Source organism: Eleutherodactylus coqui, chromosome 1, assembly GCF_035609145.1.
Source record: "Eleutherodactylus coqui strain aEleCoq1 chromosome 1, aEleCoq1.hap1, whole genome shotgun sequence".
NCBI classification, from domain to species: Eukaryota; Metazoa; Chordata; class Amphibia; order Anura; family Eleutherodactylidae; genus Eleutherodactylus; species Eleutherodactylus coqui.
In genome coordinates, this window is record NC_089837.1 from 93,786,601 (window position 1) to 93,804,250 (window position 17,650).

The window sequence follows — 17,650 nt, forward strand, 5'->3', positions numbered from 1 at the left end:
TGGCTTCTGCCAGCTTTATTCCACAGCATAAGGTATATTATACATACACAGTCCATAGAGCTTTAGGGTTTACAGCCCACAGGGTCCTGCAACTAACCCTGCCTAGGGCGTCTGGAGGGAATCTTCCTCCATCAGACAGGGTGACAGATGCAACCCGTCCGCACAGGATCTCAGGCTTCCAGTCCCTGATGCGGCTCCTTTCACTGCCTCTCTGGCTCTCTCAGCCAACGTCTCCCTGTTTCTGGCAGGAATTGGCTCTCTTGTAGCCATTTCCTGCTACACCAATCAGGTGTTAACTCTTACTTCTTTTACAGGTGTCAGATGCCTATCTAGCACCCTCTGCAGGCTAGTCTGACACTGCCCTGCTCCAGGCTCGGGGGTCTCTTTGTGTGAGACTATGACTGCCACTTTCTTCATGTTCTGAAACACTAAGAACGTTTTCCTTTTTTTTTGTGTTCTTAACTGGCCCTTGCCTAGCTATCACCTCCGCAGGACTTTCTTCACCTGTAACTTCTGAGGCATCTTTCCTAATCTCTGCTACCTTAGTGGCCTTCTCTGCTTCAGCAGTTTCCCCTTCTGCCTTCTCCATGGCCTCTTGTACTTCAGAGTTCTGTTTGGTCTTCATCTTTTGCTCAGCTCTCACCTTAATGACTTTTCTCTTGTTTGCAGAGGTGATTTATTTCCTCCAGACTGTCCCAGTCTTTACAAACTGTTCACCTGCAGCGCCCAGGTCACCTTCACATAATTTGGCATGCTTCACCACTTGTGTCTTATTTTTACAATTCTTCATTCTAGCCACCGGTTGTTGGACTACGCCCTTGCGTTTTCTTTGTACCAGAGTTTGCTTTCCAGCATCCTTATCAGGAATCTTCCACAAGACCTTCTTTTCTTTTACTCACTGTCTGAACTGGGTCCTATACCGTAGTAGTCTCTGAACCCTCTTTTCAGCAACATGACACTTTGCTCCCCAGCATTTCATCTTCATGCTTAAATTCTTGGTGAACTTTTGGAACAGCACCTTTTTCTCTGTCACTTGCAGGGTGCGTGTCAAAGTTAACACTTCAGTCTCTTTCTTCAGCACGCTCACATTCAGTGGCATATTTTGCAGACCTGATTTTCTCCTCAGTGAGCTATTATTCACATTTTTCCTGCATCTTTCTGAGTTTGGACGCAAGCTCCTTTTGCAGACCAAGCACCACAGAAACATCTTCTAACTCTTGCTGAAGACTTACTTTAAATCTCTCAAGCTTACCATAGGCAGCTGTCTTCTCTTCATACTGCTGCCTTGTAGCTTCTAACCCCTCTTGTATTTTTTTCTGCTCTTCAGCAGAATCCAAGCACACAGCACTGTTCTCCATTTTATTTTCCAGAACCGACACGTCAACCTGAAGCTTCTGCATTTTCTTCTAACCGCGTGAGGAAACATCTCTCTCATCTTGCATTATCTTCAGGTGTGCACGAAGACCTAGCCTCTACTGCGTCTCTTCTTGCACCAGCCTCTGAGACTCCTCACTCTGAGCCTCGAGCTCCACCTGTAGTCAATTCAGCTTCAGCGATTTGTACTTGAAGCTGCTTCTCTACTGCATCCCTCTTGCATACAGACTCTTGCTGGTCCTTCAGCAGCACCTTCAGCTTATGCGTCAGCTCACTACACTAATTTTCCATAGCATGTTTGACCTCTTCCAAGGTTTCTTTCACTTTTTCAGCTTGCTATAACCGTTGGGACAATTCCCCCATATCTAGCACATGAGTCTGCTTAAGGTCCCAGATCTGGGCTTCATATAATTCAATTTCTTCATCCCAGCTCATCTGTAGCTGGATCACCACTTGCTCATGAAGTGCTTTCTGGTTTTCCTTGTAACCCAGTATGCCTTTCAAGACCTCTGCTTGCTTCTCTGTCTGACTGCAAACATCTCTAAAGATGAAAGGTTTTTCTTATGTCCCCCTCACCCAGGAACAGCGTAATTTTATTTCTTACCAAAAATACATGTCATTAAATAATCCCCCTGGCAGACCAATAATTTCCGGTATTGGTTCCCTCACTAGCCATTTGTCCCAGTATATCGATAATCAACTTCAAAGAATAGTTCAAAAATTAGAAGCTTATTTGAAGGCCACGACACATTTACTAACCCTTTTGGAGTCAATACAGTGGCAACAAACATATATTTGGGTAACCTTGGACGTTTGCACCCTTTATTCAAATATCCCCCATCAAGAGGGTATACAAGCAGTGGCTCATTTCCATAAAACAGATAACTCCATGCCCACTAACCAGAAACTATTTATTTTGGATGGTTAACATTTTATTTTACATAATAACTATTTTAAATATGGGAAACAATATTATATTCAAACCCGTGGAACAGCTATGGGCACTAAATGTGCCCCCTGTTTTGCTAATCTGTACATGGGGGCATTTGAGGAATCTATTACCGACTCTCACATCCGCTTTTATAAGCGTTTCATTGACGATGTGATAGTTATATAGGACGGTACCATTAGAGATGAGCGAGCACCAAAATGCTCGGGTGCTCGTTACTCGAGACGAATTTTCCGCGATGCTCGAGGGTTCGTTTCGAGTAAGGAACCCCATTGAAGTCAATGGGCGACCCGAGCATTTTTGTATATCGCCGATGCTCGCTAAGGTTTTCATTTGTGAAAATCGGGGCAATTCAAGAAAGTGATGGGAACGACACAGCAACGGATAGGGCAGGCGAGGGGCTACATGTTGGGCTGCATCTCAAGTTCCCAGGTCCCACTATTAAGCCACAATAGCAGCAAGAGTGCCCCCCCCCAACAACTTTTACATCTGAAAAGCCCTCATTAGCAATGCATACCTTAGCTAAGCACCACACTACCTCCAACAAAGCACAATCACTGCCTGCATGACACTCCGCTGCCACTTCTCCTGGGTTACATGCTGCCCAACCCCCCCCCCCCCCCCGCACGACGCAGTGTCCACAGCGCACACCAAACTGTCCCTGCCCAGCCTTCAGCTGCCCTCATACCACGCCACCCTCATGTCTATTTATAAGTGCGTCTGCCACAGGAAAAGCAGGCACACGCTGCAGAGGGTTGGCACGGCTAGGCAGCGACCCTCTTTAAAAGTGGTGGGGCGATAGCCCACAATGCTGTACAGAAGCAATGAGAAATCCAATCCTGTGCCACCTCCATCTGGAGCTGCACACGTGGGCATAGCAATGGGGAACCTATGTGCCACACACTATTCATTCTGTCAAGGTGTCTGCATGCCCCAGTCAGACCGCGGTTTTTTATATATAGTCACAGGCAGGTACAACTCCGCAATGGGAATTCTGTGTGCACCCACAGCATGGGTGCCTCCCTGGAACCCACCGGCGGTACATAAATATATCTCATTGCATTGCCCAACACAGCTGAGGTAGTAATGTCGTGCTTAATGCAGGTGGGCTTCGGCCCACACTGCATGCCCCAGTCAGACTGGGGTTCTTTAGAAGTGGACACATGCAGTTACAACTCCGTGTGGACCGACAGCATGGGTGGCTCCCTGGAACTCACCGGCGGTACATACAAATATCCCATTGCATTGCCCATCACAGCTGAGGTAGTATTGTCATGTTTAATGCAGGTGGGCTTCGGCCCACACTGCATGCCCCAGTCAGATTGGGGTTCTTTAGAAGTGGAAACAGATGCATTTACAACTCCCTGTGGACCCACAGCATGGGTGGGTGCCAGGAAGCCACCGGCGGTACATAAAAATATCCCATTGCATTGCCCAACACAGCTGAGGTAGTAATGTCGTGCTTAATGCAGGTGGGCTTCGGCCCACACTGCATGCCCCAGTCAGACTGGGGTTCTTTAGAAGTGGAAACAGATGCATTTACAACTCCCTGTGGACCCACAGCATGGGTGGGTGCCAGGAAGCCACCGGCGGTACATAAACATATCCCATTGCATTGCCCAACACAGCTGAGGCAGTAATGTCGTGCTTAATGCAGGTGGGCTTCAGCCCACACTGCATGCCCCAGTCAGACTGGGGTTCTTTAGAAGTGGAAACAGATGCATTTACAACTCCCTGTGGACCCACAGCATGGGTGGGTGCCAGGAAGCCACCGGCGGTACATAGAAATATCCCATTGCATTGCCCAACACAGCTGAGGTAGTAATGTCGTGCTTAATGCAGGTGGGCTTCGGCCCACACTGCATGCCCCAGTCAGACTGGGGTTCTTTAGAAGTGGACACATGCAGTTACAACTCCGTGTGGACCGACAGCATGGGTGGCTCCCTGGAACCCACCGGCGGTACATACAAATATCCCATTGCATTGCCCATCACAGCTGAGGTAGTATTGTCGTGCTTAATGCAGGTGGGCATCGGCCCACACTGTATGCCCCAGTCAGACTGGGGTTCTTTAGAAGTGGACACATGCAGTTACAACTCTGTGTGGACCCACAGCATGGGTGGCTCCCTGGAACTCACTGGCGGTACATAAATATATCCCGTTGCAGTGCCCAGCACAGCTGAGGTACTGTCAGCTTTAATGCAGGTGGGCTAAAAATTAATTGGATTACACTGTAGGCGAGGGCCCACAAAAAATTGCTATATCAACAGTACTAATGTACCTCTGAAAAATTGCCCATGCCCAACCAAGAGGGCAGGTGAAACCCATTAATCGCTTTGGTTAATGTGGCTTAATTTGTAACTAGGCCTGGAGGCAGCCCAGTTAAAATAAAAATTGGTTGAGGTGAAAGTTTCAACGCTTTAATGAGCATTGAAATGTATAAAAATTGTTTAGAAAAATTATATGACTGAGCCTTGTGGGCCTAAGAAAAATTGCCCGTTCGGCGTGATTATGTGAGGTTTCAGGAGGAGGAGGAGGAATATTATACACAGATAGATGAAGCGAAAAGGTCCCCGTTTTGGATGGTGATAGAGAACGATGCTTCCATCCGCGGGTGCAGCCTACGTATTGCTTAGGTATCGCTGCTGTCCGCTGGTGGAGAAGAGAAGTCTGGGGAAATCCAGGCTTTGTTCATCTTGATGAGTGTAAGCCTGTCAGCACTGTCGGTTGACAGGTGGGTACGCTTATCCATGTTGATTCCCCCAGCCACACTAAACACACTCTCTGACAAGACGCTAGCCGCAGGACAAGCAAGCACCTCCAGGGCATACAGCGCGAGCTCAGGCCACGTGTCCAGCTTCAACACCCAGTAGTTGTAGGGGGCAGAGGCGTCACCGAGGACGGTGCTGCAATCGGCTACGTACTCCCTCACCATCCTTTTACAGTGCTCCCGCCAACTCAGCCTTGACTGGGGACCGGTGACACAGTCTTGCTGGGGAGCCATAAAGCTGTCAAAGGCCTTAGAGAGTGTTCCCCTGCCTGCGCTGTACATGCTGCCTGATCTCTGCGCCTCCCCTGCTACCTGGGCCGCGGAAATGCGCCTTCGGCCACTAGCGCTGTCGGATGGGAATTTTACCATCAGTTTGTCCACCAGCGCCCTGTGGTATAGCATCATTCTCGAACCCCTTTCCTCTTCGGGAATGAGAGTGCAAAGGCTCTCCTTATACCGTGGATCGAGCAGTGTGTACACCCAGTAAACCGTAGTGGCCAGAATGCGTGTAACGCGAGGGTCACGAGAAACGCATCCTAACATGAAGTCAGCCATGTGTGCCAGGGTACCTGTACGCAACACATGGCTGTCCTCACTCGGAAGATCACTTTCAGGATCCTCCTCCTCCTCCTCCTCTGGCCATACACGCTGAAAGGATGACAGGCAAGCTGCATCGGCACCCTCAGCAGTGGGCCAAGCTGCCTCTTCCCCCTCCTCCTCATGCTCCTCCCCCTCCTCCTACTCCTCCTCCTCTGGCCATACACGCTGAAAGGATGACAGGCAAGCAGCATCTGTCCCCTCAGCAGTGGGCCAAGCTGTCTCTTCCCCCTCCTCCTCATGCTCCTCCCCCTCCTCCTCAACGCGCTGAGATATAGACATGAGGTTGCTCTGACTATCCAGCGACATACTGTCTTCCCCCGCCTCCGTTTCTGATTCCAAAGCGTCTGCCTTTATGTATTGCAGGGAACTTCTCAAGAGGCATAGCAGAGGAATGGTGACGCTAATAATTGCAGCATCCCCGCTCACCATCTGGGTAGACTCCTCAAATTTTCCAAGGACCTGGCAGATGGCTGCCAACCAGGCCCGCTCTTCTGTAAATAATTGAGGAGGCTGACTCCCACTGCGCTGCGCAAGTTGGAGTTGGTATTCCACTATAGCTCTACGCTGCTCATATAGTCTGGCCAACTTGTGGAGCGTAGAGTTCCACTGTGTGGGCACGTCGCACAGCAGTCGGTGCACTGGTAGATTAAACCGATGTTGCAGGGTCCGCAGGGTGGCAGCGTGCGTGTGGGATTTGCAGAAATGTGCGCAGAGCTGGCGCACCTTTCCGAGCAGGTATAACAAGTAGGGGTAGCTTTTCAGAAAGCGCTGAACCACCAAATTAAAGACATGGGCCAGGCATGGCACGTGCGTGAGGCTGCCGAGCTGCAGAGCCGCCACCAGGTTACGACCGTTGTCACACACGACCATGCCCGGTTGGAGGCTCAGCGGCGCAAGCCAGCGTTCGGTCTGCTCTGTCAGACCCTGCAGCAGTTCGTGGGCCGTGTGGCTCTTCTCTCCTAAGCTGAGTAGTTTCAGCACGGCCTGCTGACGCTTGCCCACCGCTGTGCTGCCACGCCGCGTGACACCGACTGCTGGCGACGTGGTGCTGCTGCTGACACATCTTGATTGCGAGATAGAGGTTGCGTAGGAGGAGGAGGGTTTAGTGAAGGAAGCATACACCCCCGCAGATACCACCACCGAGCTGGGGCACGCAATTCGGGGGGTGGGTAGGACGTGAGCGGTCCCAGGCTCTGACTCTGTCCCAGCCTCCACTAAATTCACCCAATGTGCCGTCAGGGAGATATAGTGGCCCTGCCCGCCTGTGCTTGTCCACGTGTCTGTTGTTAAGTGGACCTTGGCAGTAACCGCGTTGGTGAGGGCGCGTACAATGTTGCGGGAGACGTGGTCGTGCAGGGCTGGGACGGCACATCGGGAAAAGTAGTGGCGTCTGGGAACCGAGTAGCGCGGGGCCGCTGCCGCCATCATGCTTTTGAAAGCCTCCGTTTCCACAAGCCTATACGGCAGCATCTCCAGGCTGATCAATTTGGCTATGTGCACGTTTAACGCTTGAGCGTGCGGGTGCGTGGCGGCGTACTTGCGCTTGCGCTCAAACTGCGGCGCTAGCGACGTCTGGACGCTACGCTGAGAGCCATTGCTGGATGGGGCCGAGGACAGCGGAGGTGAGGGTGTGGGTGTAGGCCAGGAGACGGTACTGCCTGTGTCCTCAGAGGGGGGTTGGATCTCAGTAGCAGGTTGGGGCACAGGGGGAGAGGCAGTGGTGCAAACCGGAGACGGTGAACGGGCATCGTCCCACCTTGTGGGGTGCTTGGCCATCATATGCCTGCGCATGCTGGTGGTGGTGCCTCCCCAGCTGATCTTGGCGCGACAAAGGTTGCACACCACTGTTCGTCGGTCGTCAGGCGTCTCTGTGAAAAACTGCCACACCGTACAGCACCTTGACCTCTGCAGGGTGGGATGGCGCGAGAGGGCGCTTTGGGAACCAGTTGGTGGATTATTCAGTCTGGCCCTGCCTCTACCCCTGGCCACCGCAGTGGCTCGGCCTGTGCCCACACCCTGACTTGGGCCTCCGCGTCCTCGCCCGCGTCCACGTCCTCTAGGCCTACCCCTACCCCTCAGCATGGTGTATTAGCAGTAGTGCAGAAACAGAACGCTGTAATTAAATGTGCCGCTTATTGGCCTGTGGTTGGAGGCTGACTTCGTTTACGGAACCCCAGGAAATAATTTGGCGCAAGCCTGCTGTAACACTTAGCTGGCTGCGTATTTATTTGGAGAACTACTACCCCCAGCACACACGGACCCAGAACACTGAGCACAGTGACAGGCAGGCCAAATAGATTTTTTTCAAGATTTTTTTCCAAAGGACCACTGCGTATATTCAATCTATAATATATGTCTTCTGTCCCTGATGTGTGTGTCACGGAACTGCAGTGTTGCACTGTTATTAACTGCAACAGAGCGGTGATTTCAGAGCCAGGAAATAATTTGGCGCAAGCCTGCTGTAACACTTAGCTAGCTGCGTATTTATTTGGAGAACTACTACCCCCAGCACACACGGACCCAGAACACTGAGCACAGTGACAGGCAGGCCAAATAGATTTTTTTTTCAAGATTTTTTTCCAAAGGACCACTGCGTATATTCAATCTATAATATATGTCTTCTGGCCCTGCCTACACAATTCTCTCCCTGGAGTATTACTGCAGGGCGCAATGCTCTGCACGGCCGATATACCAAAAAAAAAAAAAAGTGCAACACTGCTAAAAGCAGCCTCCACACTACTGCACACGGTTGGATGTGGCCCTAAGAAGGACCGTTGGGGTTCTTGAAGCCTACACTAACTCCTAACGCTCTCCCTGCCTCCACACTTCTGTCCCTGGAGTATTACTGCAGGGCGCAATGCTCTGCACGGCCGATATACTAAAAAAAAAAAAAAGTGCAACACTGCTAAAAGCAGCCTCCACACTACTGCACACGGTTAGATGTGGCCCTAAGAAGGACCGTTGGGGTTCTTGAAGCCTACACTAACTCCTAACACTCTCCCTACAGCAGCTCCAACACGATACTACTGTCCCTCAGCTATCTCACAACGCATCTGAGGCGAGCCGCGGGAGGGGCCGATTTTTATACTCGGGTGACACCTGATCTCCCCAGCCACTCACTGCAGGGGGGTGGTATAGGGCTTGAACGTCGCAGGGGGAAGTTGTTATGCCTTCCCTGTCTTTCAATTGGCCAGAAAAGCGCGCTAACGTCTCAGAGAGGTAAGTGAAAGTAACCCGAACATCGCGTGGTACTCGTTACGAGTAACGAGCATCTGGAACACGCTAATACTCGAATGAGTATCAAGCTCGGACGAGTACATTCGCTCATCTCTAGGTACCATTGAGGAAGTTGAAAAATGTATACATCAACTTAATTTAAATTCTTGGAACCTTAAGTTTCCAGGTTCTTATAGTCCAACTAACATCACTTTTTTGGATCTTGACATAAATATTGAAAAAGGTGCGATCCAAACTCGGACACATTTTAAACAAGTTGATGCGAACAGTCTACTCGATTTCCGTAGCAACAATGCTAAAACATGGAAAACAAATGTCCCACACGGACAGTTCAAAAGAATAAGGCGAAACTGTTCCTTCTTAGAGATTTTTGAAAAACAGGCCAAGATATTGTATAATAGATTTAGAGATACAAAATACCCAGACACACTAATCCAAAATTCCTATGTAAGAGCGAAAGAAGAAAAACGAGAGATAGGAAGGATACAAGTCTTCTCCAGATTTTTGTCACAGTCCTTTGGCAGGGACACCTCCTGCTGTGCCCTCAAAGCTCTGCAGTCAGCCTCCAACACAGACCAGTGGGGTTTTACTGGCCATTTTGCCACTGGACATCCGTACATACACAAATCCATTTGTAGACACCCCCAGCATGGCACTTTTTGGTTGCCTCACGCACTACCCACCATCTTGACTTCTCAGTCCAAAATGAACAAATGCAACAAGTTCACTAACTTGCCTCCTGCAGACGTCGTCCTCTGCTTGAACTCTTTTGTTGCCCTCCAAGGAAACCATGGCTTTGACCTCCTGGCCCTTTAAATATTGTTTCAGCAGCAACCCAACACTCGGCCCCTTAGCCCTTTAAATGCTGCATGCAGCTGCACTGCTCCCAGCAGACATCCACTTAACATGTTGCTCTTTGTGTGCCACTTTAGGTTGTGCCAGCGCATCCTCCACCATATGTGACAAGGGGGGTTTACTCGCCTCTGGATTACCATTCACACGGTTAGGAAGTGGTGTATCTTGCACGAAAATATGCTCCAGCAGACTGAATTTTTTTAAAACTCTGGCTTCTGACAGCTTTATTCCACAGCATACATGTATGCTCCCTTCACCGCCTCTCTGGCTCTCTCAGCCAACATCTCCCTGTTTCTGGCAGGAAATGGCTCTCTTGTAGCCATTTCCTGCTACACCACTCAGGTGTTAACGCTTACTTCTCCTTTTACAGGTGTCAGATGCCTATCTAGCACCCTCTAAAATTCTAAAATGTTATCTGTGCTATAGATTTTTCATACTTCCCAGTCATGCATGAATCCTTTTGAAGAATTTAACCATTTGTTGAAAGTGTCAAAAGTTGGTAGAAATTTGTACTCCCTAATTCTTCTATGGCTTTGTGATTTGAAATTGCCTTTAAGTATAACTTTCATGTGTTCTATGTTGTGCCTGTGATTGGAAAAGTGCTCGGCCACAGGTGATTCTGTCTTCTTGTTTTTTTGTTTTTTTTTAAAGGAACTTTTATTTAACCAATATAATGAACAAATAGACAGAGGCATCTGGCACAGTGGGTGTCCATCTCAGTGGTACATCAAATTGCATAAATAAGGAAACAGAAATACTATTATTACCGATGTATGTGCGTACAATCCTCCTGATACATAATATTTGGCTAGAAAATGTTATTTTACCTTTGCCAGCTGTTTCTAATCATAAAACCATAGAGAAGAGAGGGACTACAAGTCCAGAGACCAAGTGCAACAGGAGAAAGGAGAAAAAAGAAAAAGATAAACAACAAGAACACCCCACCCCAACCACACAGCATGACTCTTTAATAGGATTTAGCTTAAAAGAGTGGTCAAGTGGGTGTCCTCCAACTTATTTCCCCCTTAATAGACAGGTGCTCCGGCTCCTGTTGCAGGGCAGTTCATCCAGCCACCGCAGATCTTGGCAAATTTCTCCAGGCATCCCCTGGCCATATATGTTAGCTTGTACTTTGGGATTGCAGAATTTACCACCTGGATCCATGCTTTCCTGGTGTTTCCAGTTTAGTAAAAATACTTTTTTAGCATAAAAAAAGCAGCAATTTATATAACATGCTAGTTGCTGCAGCCACCGGTCTCCAACAAGCCCAAAGAGGCACACTTCAGGGTACATGATCCTCGGGGAACCTAAATGCATTTCCATGAATGTGAGAATGTCCCTGCAATAGTCTCTCAGCAATCAGACACCACGGCATAGCTGAAGGGAGCAAACCCATACTGTGCAGCCTGGAGGGGGTATAGTATACACAGTGCAGACCTCGATGAATCTGTTCCCCAGCGCTAATCAAAGGAGGATCAAAACCTAATATGTCTCTATCTTTCCTAGATAGCACATCGAGGATATCAGCAACCCATTTCTGCGTGGCCTTCTCACTCAGCGGGGTGAGATGTTGCATTAAACTGGCATAGAAACTAGACAATGGTTTAACAAGGTTGCACAACTGCGCCAAGCCTTCCAGCCGTGTCAGAGACAGTTGTTTGGATAAGCCCCCAAATTGGGCCCTAACTCCTTATCCCAGGTGTAGTATCTAAAACAGGAATGCTCAGGCAAGTCGTTGGTTATATGCAGCTATAGGAAGGGGCAGAAAGGCCCATTTAAATGGGACGAATGTCGGGCAAACGATGCCTGACACTCGTCCCTGCAGATACTTGCTCCTGCGCTGCTGCACAGGAGTGAGTATCATTGACTCACAGCGGGGTGACAGGAGGAGATTTCTCTTCTCGCTCTCCCCTGCCCATTCACTTAACATAGCGGTCGTTCAGTACCGAAGGGCTGCTATTTACACTGAACGCTCATCATTCAGCTCACAGTCCATCATTTATGCTGCATAGGGGGGGGGGGGGGTTGTAGGAACCACGTGGCTCTCTCCTTACTGGTCAGTTGCAAAGTCGGGTGCCAGATGTTGATTTTACCAGCATGGGCGAGTGGGCAACGGGACAACAGAAGATGAGGGAGGGGCCACACAACAACAGCCCCCTCAGGCTCTGGGCAGGGCCCTTCATCCTGCACTCCAGGCCCACTATTGTATTATAATCTGGTGAAGACAGCCACCATCCAGGGTATACCAATTGGCCAGCCAGATAATAGTTATAGAGGTGGGGTAAGGCTACTCCTCCCCAGCTCACCGAAAGGCACAGCGTCTCCAATCTAATCCTGGGCAGGGTGTCCCTCTGCAAAACACGTAATACAATCCTGCGAAGTGTGGTAAAAACTTTTTTGGAATTAACGTAGGGGAGTTATGCAAGGGAGTTATCAAAAATTTAGGCAGTATTTTCATTCTTTTTTTTTTTTAAATCAGGTTTATTGACTTTTTTAGTTTTTACAGGTATTAAAACAGTACGAAAAATTCACATCTATTAAGTTATGCTAATAGCTGGAAGGTAAAACGAGGTTAAACGGGTAATATGCACATTCTTGTAGCAACAACAATAACTATGAGAATCTTGGGTTGTAAATTCGGAGCTCCCCCTCCGTCCCCCAAACTGGGTTGCCTGCGCATACAGGAGACGTGGGGGCTCCGCGGAGGGGGAAGGGTTTCACCCAACTCCGTGTCTTCAATAATCCAGTCAGAAAATGAAAACCTTACCAGGTCCAGCAATGCCAGATCCTGGGTGTTGCTTAGGTGGAAGGGGAAGAGGGGCGGAGGGAAGTAGGGGGCGCCAGGGAAGGGGGGGGAGGCAGAGGGGTGGGGAGGGTCGCCCGACGGCGAGGCCCAGGCACTAAGTCTCCGCTAAGCTATCGCTAGCCGTTACTCTCTCCCTTACCCAAGGCTCCAGCAAGGCTTCTGCATCCGTGCAGCTTCCCTCACGCGTCCGGTTTCCAACGTCCAGGGTCCGATGAACTCTCCTAGTCTCCCATGGTATCAGTGGGGGCTTCCTGGCTCACCACTCCCAGGGCTGCACCCCCCCTCAGGGCCGTTGGCCCGAGGAGGTTTGGGGTTGCTGCTGCTCCCTTCTCAGCTCCCTCCAGGGGTGCCATGTGAGGATAAAGTCTTCCTGTGTGTTCCTCGACCAGCTTGTTAGCTCCTCTAAATCACATATTAAATCCACCTTCTCTCTCCATTGGCTTAAGGAGGGAGGGGATTGTTGCAGCCAGTGGAGCGGGATTAAGGCTTTTGCAGCATCAAGGAGATGGGCAGCCAGTTTATGTTTGTGGGGATGAAAGTTTGTGGAGGATCTCCACAGGAAGACCATGTCCGGCGTAATTTTGAAATTCGGGGAAAGTGTTCTCAAGTCACCTTCCACCTCTTCCCAAAAGGGGGCTATTTTCGGGCATTCCCACCAGATGTGGAGGTAAGATCCAACTTCGTTGTTGCATCTCCAGCACGTGTTATTGGACGCTAAATTGTAGTCTTTTAGCCATTGGGGGGTTTTGTACCACCTTGTGAGCAGCTTATAGTGGCTTTCCTGCATTAGGACACAGGGGGATAAGCCGTAAGCTGTTTTCAGAATGGATTGGGTTTCTTTTGTTGAGAGGGAGATTTTTAATTCCTTTTCCCACGAGCTTATGAAACTTGGTTTAGATATTCGGGGAGGGGTTATGTAGTTCCTCCGGATGTAAGAAATTTTTTGTTTTGCACCGTTTGCCTCTGTTGTTTTTTCAAAGGCAGTTTTTGGTCTGGCTGACCTAAATTTAGTCAGGAAGTCGTTTATTACCTTTTTGGTATGCGACACCTGGAGGAAGGAGAGATTAATATTTGGGGCCAACGTTGTAACGATGTCTTCAGTGGACTTATGGGACAGCATCTGTATGTCTTTGATCTTGACTCCTCTAAATTGCTTCCAGATACTTAGTGAACCCGGGTCGGGCTCCTTTCCTAGAAGTCTACTCAGACTTCTAATTGGTGTTAAGGGGGACAGGTCCGGTGCTAGTTCTCCCTTGAATTTGTCCCATGTTTCACAGGGTCCTCTTATAAGCGGGTCAAAGTTTTTTGCCCTGTATTGGGATTTCCTGGGGAACCACAAGTCCTCCACCGTAAGAGGCCGACGCTATTTCCTGCAGCAAAGGATCCCTAGTAGGGTGCGTTAGCTCCAGCCAGTAGTTAATCTGTACTGAATGGAAATAATCCTGGAAGTTCGGTAAATCTATTCCCCCCTCCGTTCTCCTCTTTGTCAATAGGTTATATGCAAGTTTGGGTTTCTTTTGCATCCAGACAAAACTCGTGCATAACGTACGCAGAGTTTTGAAGAACGAAATCGGGAGGTGTATAGGAATCATCCGTATTTTATAAAGTGCCACTGGAAGGATATATGCTTTTAAGATGTTCTTTCTCCCGAACCACGAGAGGGAGGGCAGGTCGCATGTTCTCAGCAGGCTTTTGAGTTGGCCAATAAGGGGCAGGAAGTTACGTGAGTAGAGGTCTCCCGTTCTCTTGGTCAATTTAACCCCCAGGTAGTCTACTTCTGATTCGGACCACTTGAAGGGTGAGCTGGATCTTAGCGGGCGGCACTGTGATTCCGGGATCGAGATGTTTAATATTATGGACTTGGCAAAGTTCACTTTAAAGTTTGACAGGAAGCCAAAATCCCGCAGTAGCGAGGTTAGTCTGGGTATGCTCCTCTCTGGTTTGGTAACCACAAACATTACATCGTCAGCAAAAGCTGCCGCATGCAAAGTGCTCGAGCTTATACGTAGACCCGCTATATTTGGGTCCTGTCTGACCCACTGCAAGAGGGGTTCCATAGTGAGGATAAAGAGCGTAGGGGAAAGTGGGCAGCCCTGACGTGTCCCGTTCCGGATCTCGAACGTAGGGGATAGTGTTTCATTAATTTTTAGCCTGGCGTGGGGTGCAGCATATAGGGATAGGATGGCCGAGATAAATGCTGGGGGAAATTTAAAGCGCGCAAGTACTCTTTCCATAAAGATCCAGCTCACCCTATCAAAGGCCTTCTCGGCGTCAGTGCTAACGAGTGCCATCGGTATTTTCCGGTTACGTGCGTATTTGGAAGCATGCAGCAGTCTCAGGCAATTTTCTTTACCCTCCCTGCCCTTCACAAAGCCAGTTTGCTCCGGGTTTATCAGGTTTGGGATAAAGTCCCCTATTCTTTTGGCCAACAATTTAGCCCAGATCTTAACGTCAAGGTTAATGAGCGATATTGGCCTGAAACTACTGCATTGCTCGGGGTCCTTACCCTCTTTCTGAATAAGGGTGATATGTGCCTCTTGCGCCTGTCTGGCAAGAGGGGCCCCGTTCAATAGGGCGTTAAAGGTCTCTGTTAGCCGGGGTATCAGTTGTAGTTTGAAAATTTTATAATAGTTTAAAGATAAACCATCAGGGCCTGGGCTTTTCCCCTGCGGGATAGAATCAATGACGTCCTCCACCTCCCTGCTCGTGATCGGGGACAAAAGTGTAGAAGCGTCTGTCTCATTGAGGTTTTGCAGGTCCAGCGACCTCAGGAATGCGTCAATTCTTTCCGGGGAGCTCTGGCTGGAGGAGAGGGGCTCTGAATCCTCTAGGTTATATAGCTGGGAGTAAAACTGGGTGAATTCTTTTGCGATGTCGTTTGTGGCGGACACTCTAGTACCCTTTTCTGTTTTTATTGAGAGGATTGCGTTGCGGGTTTTAGTTTTTTTCAGCATTGCTGTTGTTATTTTACTCCCCCGGTTCCCGTGGGCATAGAAGGTCTGCTTAAGGTGCATGTGTTTTTTGATGAATTTTTCAGTAAGGCGTGAACGGAGTTGGTGTCTCAAGGAGGTTAATTCCTCGAGGTTATTTTTGGACTGGGAGAGTTTAGTGACACTTTCTAACCTTGCGATCTGAGTTAACAGAGAATCTATTTCTTTTTGTTTTTGTCGCTTTACTCTCGTGCCCAGCGCTATAAGTAGACCTCTTACGTAGGCCTTGTGTGCCTCCCACACCATGGGGACCGCGACGCTGCCGTCCATGTTGTTCTTAAAGTACTCCTCCAGTGAGTCTCCAAGTTTGGTCTTGTCTTCCAAAGGAGCTAGGAGTGAGTCGTTCAACCTCCATCTCCACTCCCCCTGGGTCACCTGTTGAATGTGGATATCTGAATATACCGGGGCGTGGTCCGAAACCGTGACCAGTCCCATGCGTGCTTTTTTCAGGTGTGGCACCAGGCTGGCAGAGACAAACAGGTAATCTAGTCTCTGGTAGGAAGAGTATATTGTTGAGAAGTGGGAGTAGTCTTTGACCGCAGGATGGAGGTATCTCCAGGCGTCTAAGACTCCTAGATCTTGTAGGGACCGCTGTAATTTTTTGAGTTTGAACTGGGAGATCTGGGAGCGCCCTGTTGAGGAGTCTAGAAGTGGATTTAAAGTAACGTTTAGGTCCCCTCCTAGAGTTATCTGCCCTTCCGCGAAATGCTTAATGATCTCCAGCTGTTTGATCAGCCAGGGTACTTGGTCGTTGTTAGGTGCGTATAGGTTCGCGATAGTTAATTTGGTATTTTCCACTGTGCCTTTGATGACTAGGACCCTTCCCTCCTCGTCTGTGTATTTAGAATCTAATTTGAAGGGGATCGATTTGTGTAGGAGGGTGGCTACCCCTTTGGAGGCCGAGCTTGGGTGGTTGTTATAGAAGTGCTGGTGAAGGCCCAGCCCCGGGAGCGGGAAGTGTCTATCTTTTTTGTAATGCGTCTCTTGGAGTAGGAGAATTTTAGGTTTAATTTGTTTTAATAGGTGGGCTATGTTGTGCCTCTTACCTGGCGAGTTCAGACCCCGGACGTTGAAAGTCGCAAAGCGCACCGGCGCCATACTCCCACCGGGTACCTGCTTGCAGGTCTAACCTGTTGGAAGAATGAGAAAACAGAGAGGGTAAGAGCGCCGCCAAGCCCTGGTTTCCAGAAACAGGTGCGTCTGGGCTGCAGAAGAGGGGACAGGAAGGTAGGGGAGGGTATCAGGTGGGTGTGTTCAAGAAGGTGTATCGAGGTATTTTCCGTGTACTAAATAAGCCCCCGTGACTCACAGGGGGCTCAGAATAGGAGCCCGGGGGTGATGCAAGGGAATCTTATGGGACTCTCCGCACCGCTCCCGTAGCAGTGGTATGGGGTAAGTGTTTGTGGGTAGTTAACCCGAATGAGACCTGCCCGAGTGTGGGGCCGGCCCCATCGTATCAATGAGGGTCAGCAAGGGGGGTGGAGTGTGCTAGAGGAAGAAATAAAACGATAAAGAGTCTCCAACGTTTGAGACAACTTGTGTCAAACCAAAAGGTAGTCGAACTTCAAGAAGGTCAAGGTGGTGTTCCTCTGCGGATCAGAGGTCCTCAAGGCTTCTCTCTCGGAGGAACAGAGACGTCTTCTTCTTCAGGTGTCTTCTTGGGATGTGCCGTCTTTGCTCTTCTTTCTCTTGCCCCCCGGGGATTTGGAGCCCCCCGTGGGGAGGTCCGTTCCCGGGGGGGCCAGCATGGGAAAAGACGGGAGACCCGGCAGAGGAAGCCAGTTTGGTATTTCAATTGGATCTAGTTCTAGAATCTGCCAGCTTTTCTGAAGGTCGTCCGGTGAGCGGATAGTGACTCTGCGTCCTCTGAGGTTAATTCCCAGGCCAAATGGGAACAACCACGAGTACTTAATGTCTCTTGCTCTTAACGCTTCAAGCAACGGCCTGAGTGCGCGGCGTTTAGCCAGAGTACTTGGTGCTAAGTCTTGATAAAGGTGAATTGCAGCCCCCTCGTAGCGCAAGTCTTTCGCACTTCTCGACGCCTCCAGGATTGCTTGCGCGTCCGGAAA